This window comes from Bactrocera neohumeralis, chromosome 2 (genome assembly GCF_024586455.1).
Source record: "Bactrocera neohumeralis isolate Rockhampton chromosome 2, APGP_CSIRO_Bneo_wtdbg2-racon-allhic-juicebox.fasta_v2, whole genome shotgun sequence".
Classification (NCBI taxonomy): Eukaryota; Metazoa; Arthropoda; class Insecta; order Diptera; family Tephritidae; genus Bactrocera; species Bactrocera neohumeralis.
The window spans coordinates 6,624,946-6,631,403 of NC_065919.1; positions in this window are offsets into that span (position 1 = coordinate 6,624,946).

Consider the following 6,458-nt stretch of genomic DNA (forward strand, 5'->3'; position numbering starts at 1 on the left):
CGCGGATGACATAATAGAAGACGTCAATTGCAGTTTTGCTTGCAACAACGCATTTTGTTAATATTTTTGGCAATATTAAAACAACAATTTTTGCGTAGCTAATTTACAACAGCAATGGTTGTGAGCAAACGACATATTGCAAAAAATCCAATAACAACAAAGACAAAATCCGTTTTCATATATAAACAGTCACGCCAACATGCTACACACATACACACAAACAGAATTTAATCAAGTAGTCTTGGTAAGAAGTTGGCAAGGTCATGTAAATGCTATTATTTGGTATGTTTCAGGACGCAAGGACACATAACGTCCCATGTCACATTTTAAAAATTGTGTTCGTAATGCGTTTTCATCAAAGTAGTAGCTCTACTCGAAGCGTACTGACGCTCTATTCCCGTTGGTTTGCAACATCGCTCTCTAAAGGGTCACTCTTCGCCAAATACCTGATATTTACACACACCCACATACGTCCACACATATATGTATATGTAGTAATATACCTGCCCGTCGAAGTCAAGCGGTAAGCAAATATACTGTTTGTTTCAATGGGCGAGAAATTGACTCTGCTTAGCCACGGTCCGGCCTACCGAGAAGAGCTCGAAAACAATTCCCATTTGCTACGCTAATTTTGTTATAGGCTGAAGACTGTTGATTTATGGCCCATTGGTTTATAAATTCCTGCGAAATGAGTTTGTTTGTTTGCTTGAGGGCGTGATGTCCTTAAAGGTGCGAGTAAAGTTAATTTTTTGGATAGGTACAGCTGATGAAAGCATAGCTAGTTTGCTAGTGCATTTATAACTGTTATTTTGTGTATTTAAATAAATGAATTGAATGACTGATAATATCAACTTACATTTGAGAATACGAACAATTTTTTCCGATAATTTGTAGACATTCTGAAGATAGTTTCATATTGCCACTCTCTTAGAAACCTTCCTTCCTATTGGCGAAATAGTAATAGTCAATTTTCACATGCTTCTCTTTAGACGAAATTTTACCGGCAAAAAGATTTGCCATAGACAGGAATGGATAGTAATTCCAAGTTTGAACTAAGCACCCGGAGCTTCTGGTGTGTCAACTTCGATGTTTGTGTCATGTCCTCATGTTCTCCTCATGGAACACAATTCTTCCCCTACTCTTCAATGCTGGCCACTTCTTTTGGATTGCCTCTTTCAGACTTCCAAATATTGTCTTCAAGTCAGACCGGCAATCCTGGCTACCGTTTGAGTCGGTTCACCACTATTTGCCTCCGACCGCACTATCCTGAGGAGAAATGATTCGCCTTCTCACCTTAGCTCGCCTTCAAACGGATGTTTTTTGGCTATCCAGAGGATAGTTGGTCTAAGACTGGAAATCGTGAGCTGCTTGAGCCGTTTGTAAAATAATCGTTTCTGTCCACTCCCAAGTGAATGGCACTGAGAGAACTTTCCTCATACACATGGCTCGATGCTCCTACATTTATTTAAGTATCATTAATAAGTTATGTGGGTTTTGGTATACATTTTCGTAATTATTCAGACATTTACGTGTCTAAAATTTGCTGTCACAAAGTATTTATAACCAGGTTCGTAGAGAGAAAACCGTGTCTCGGATAGGGTAAAGGATGCGGGCCCTGCCCTATCAATATGTAAACATTATAAACTGTTGCAGAGCACCAGGCTCCAAATTAGAACTCCGAGATATTGTTCCCGACTTACTCTCAACTCTCGTTCATTGCTTATATTTCAGTAAATATATATACATATATAGTATATATAAGCTACGCTCGATTCGGCACTTCTCTCTTTACTACGTTTGAGCTCTGATCTCTTGTCAAAAACAAAAAAAAAACCTCTGTGTATTCGATTTGAAGAAATTGTGTGGATAACCCTAAAAGTGGTATAACCAACACTTTATTTGGTTTACACGAGTTGTTTGTTCTTTCAGCACACGCCAATGATTTCCTAATCGAATACTCTTATTATTTTAATTAATATTTCTTGTATTCATTTGTTTATAAGAAAAAATTTGAAAACTTAATTAAGAGCCAATGCCCACATATTATATGTAGTATGTCTCCCCAACGGTGCGACGGTGACAACCGGCCTTATCAGCAAATACGGTAAGAATTGTACATACATATGTCCTTGTCAAAGACACAAACACTCACCCAAACTATGGAAACATAAACAAATTGGCACTTAAACTGAATAAGCGGAAAAGGAAATCGACAAAAATGCTTAAATACAGATAAATTTCGTTTAAAACCAGCGGGACGAACGAGTACTTAAGGCCAACCAAACAAATAAATAACAAATCAAATAAACTAAGCAAAGATACCGTACAATTGGTGACCTCCCAAAGGAATCGAATCGAACCGTCTCCTGGCTAGATGTCCTTACCCACGCAGCGTGTGGCAAGTGCTACTCCGAGCGCTCGTGTCACACTTTGAATGTGCGCTTGTGTAGCCTACTTTCTTTTTAATGCTACAATCTTAAATGTTAAAAATATATCAATATATATATGTATATAATTTGTATATAATATAGATATATATTTATATATATAATGTGTATATAATATAGATATAGTTATGGGTATACTTCAATGCGCCGCAAATTGGCAAGGTCTGAGATGCTGACAAAAGTTGATGACATGAAATGCAACAACAGGCGGTCTCCATTGGACGGACGGACGGATAGGCGGCTGAGTGTGCGTGAGCGGCCGCAAATCGGTGCTAGTGATAAGCCAAACGGATTGATTTACAAAGAATAACATTTCCGATGCGCATCGAAACGGCCGATCGTTGGGATTGACGCACTCGTCGGTCACTCCATGTGAATTGGCATTTGATTGTTGGGCTGCGTTGTGGGCGGATTTGTTTATCTTGCTCGCTGGGTAACAAGTGTTGGCATTGTGCGCCAACGGGTCTGGCGGGTGTAACAAGAGCGCTGAATGCATTTGTGCGTGTATGTAAATAAATATGTATGTATGTGCATGTGTATGTGAGAGGATGCAAGTGACGCGTGTTTGTTTGTTGATTGTGCTTGCCATTTGGTTAATTTAGTTGCAGGTTTTGGCACTTGAGCGCAGCCAGAAATTCCACAAATAATGGGAAAAAGAAAAAATCAATATTCACTATATACATACATTAGAGCGGGTCGATTTTTTTTTCTATAAAATCTCGCATGTGGGAAAAATTCTATGGATCTCTCTGACCAGCTTTTCCTAAGGGACTTAGGGTGTAAATTGGTTTCGAGACAGCGATCTTACAGGCGAATTTTAAAAAGCAATCTTTTAATAAAGATTTTAAAAATTTTGAAAAAAGTAGTTTTTAATACGAATTTTAAAAAACTTGAATAAGCGGTTTTATGAGAGTTATATGATGTAGTTGTCCGATCTGGCCGATTCCGACAAATGATCAATAGAATATTAAAATGCATCTACGTATGAAATTTCGTTAGGATATCTCAAAAAGTGACGATCAAATTTTTATAATGGTCGTAAAAATTACTGGCCCAAAACCGGTTTTAGACCCATAGTTTCTTAGGCAAATTTGTTCAGAATGATCCGTAGAACATTTCCCGCATACGCAATTTTATCGGTTTTTGGTTCCCTTTTAATTGACCCGCTCATATGTATATGTATATGTATATACATGTGAGTACATACATATTTACATACATATGTGGGAATACATGTATATATTTATGTTTATATTTAATTATGCATATTTTTCACATTACATAATATTTTGTGTTTTTGTTGTGTTTATTACACTTGTATGTTGCGTTCCCTCACAACATAAGCCAATCTCACACACATGCCACTCTTCACTTATACACATATGTATATGTACATACATAAATACATACGTGCTCGTGTATTCCCCTATCTTTCTCTATATATTTGAGGCTTTGTATTATTTTCTGTTTTGTGCCTCCAATTGTATGTTTGTATGCCGGTTTGTTATGCGTATGCGTTGTGTCCAAAATTCAAATGCCCGTTTGCTGTGCGTGACACCCGCTGCGTGCGCTGCTTAGCACCTGACCGATTTATTTATTTATCTTTATACAAAATAAATTGAAAAGAAATGCAGTTTTTTCTTCACTTGACTGCCTCATTTATTTACGAAAAATTCAATTGAGAATTTTCAATTGATTTATGCAGCGATTTAAATTTTTCCTTTGCACTAATTAAAAGGTTGATATGTGGTAGTACGAAATAAATTAAAAAATTATCAGCAAATTAAAATTAAATGATATAGATATTTAGAAATTTCACAAAGCACATTAAATGTGAGGTTAGGAATTTTCTGCTCAATAAATAAAATTGATTTTGATAAAATAATCATGTGAGGGTGTAAAAATTAGCATGTTGTAGCACAAATTTTATTTTAATTTGTATTTATTGTACAAATATGTATGAATGTTCTTAAGCAACTATTAATACATGCTACACAATTATATGGAAATAGTAAATTTACATTTTCAATTAACTTAGATTCAAAGAAACACCTATTCATTGTCTGATAGGTCAGAAATAAAGCAATTACCCAAAATGAAAATGAAAAAAAAAATACAAATTTATTCCAACGGTTTTTTGTATATTCGATTTAGCAGACGTTATTTATTTATTTTTCATATAAAAAGGAAAAATAAAAAATTACTCAGCAAAAAAAAATATATTTCAATCAACTAGGCCTTTAGCAATCCGTATGTGATTTTACCGAAACTATGATAGTAAGGTGTGTTCAAAAACTAAAAAACAAATTTTGAAACTTTTTGAAATAAATAATTATTTATTTAACTACAATAACGTTGTCGCCTTCAAAAAGTCCACTTACGATATTATACATTAAAGGGTTACATGGGTGTACGGGTTTCAAAAATTTGAACTTTTTTTATAGTCATATTAAATTCTAAAACATCTCTAGAATATTGTCCTAACTTTTCAAGTTGATCCGAGTAATAGTTTTGAAGATACAGATTTGAGAACTTGTTCGCTGGAGGTTAGTTAGGCTAAGTGCGTCGTCTTTAAACGCGTTTTTTCGAAACCCTGTTTTTGAAGTCGGTTGGCAAAATTTCTCGAGAACTACTCAACCGATCTATATCGGTCTATGAGATACAATTCTTAAAGACTTGGACGAAGGATTTTTTTGGATTACAACAATTTGAAAAAAAAATGTCGCGAAATTTTCACTGAAAATTTAATTTTTTTGTAAAAATGTCTGCCAAAAATCCAATTTTCAGAGTTTTTTCCTTCGTCCAAGTTCTAAGTTAAGATTTTAACTAAAACACGTATTTTTTTTAGCTTTAGATGATCCTGTAAGGAGTTATGCTGCCAACGCGGGCGCATCTTTTTTCTGAGCGGTTACCGGAATTGGCGTTGCAATGGTCGAGTTTAAAATATTTTTTTCCAAATTCCAAATTGTTTGTAATACTAAAAGGTTCTTATAAAATATTTCATTATAAGAAACAAATTTTCGAAAAGAGGCTGTTTTTTTTACCCGAGGAAACCCATGTACATAACTCCTTAATGCCAGCGCTTCTTCCAAACGTCGAAATACTTCCCGAACTCGATTTTTAGGATAACCTTTTGCTTCTTTTAGTCATACGCTTTTAATGTCATCTATGCAAAACGGCGACCCATAAGATTTTATTTTCGAAACTGGTCACAGGGAGCATCCATGTCTGGGGAATATGAAGTTTTTGCCCAAGAATTCACGAACAAGCAAATAAGTGAACGTCAACAAACAAAAACCGGCAAGCCCATGAAACTAAACCTAAGCGGCTGCAACAGACAAAGTAAGCAATGAAACAATCAACATAATAAAACAGAGTTAGTATTTGCTTTCTCCAAAACTGTGAAATTTTAATTTTCAAATTCTAGTTATCCTTTCTATATCAAATCCCAATATGCGCTATTTTGAGTTTTTCAAATTGCATCCACAACCAAGATCATTTAATTCTTCTTTGGATTGATCACATCATCGCCTTTATTGTTAGTTCTAAGTAATGACCAAATAACTTTTAAATTTTAAACTTTCTGATGTAGAAATACGGCTCTTGTATCCATATATCCAGATAAAGGGCACATTGCCTCAAAGACGCATAGCAAGATCCTGCAATTTATATCTTTCCTAGTTTTCCATCCCTATCCACTTATAGAGATACAAGGCTTTTATTTACCGCCTGAGTTTTTGAGAGCAAAGCAGATACTTACATAAATGTATAGCAGTACATACAACTGTTTATGTTTTGACTCCGCCATAATTATCGTTGCATTATCAACGCCATTGCGGTACACATTGTAAACAATAAAGTAGCCATTGATCTGTGTGAAGGTATGCTCGGCACACATGTTGAAACACTTTTAAGCGACTTTTATTAGCGTGTTTATTATTCATCAAACTCGGCTTTGCTCGACTCTACATAGCCTATGAGTTAAAACGCTGCTCGCATGCAGGATGAGCA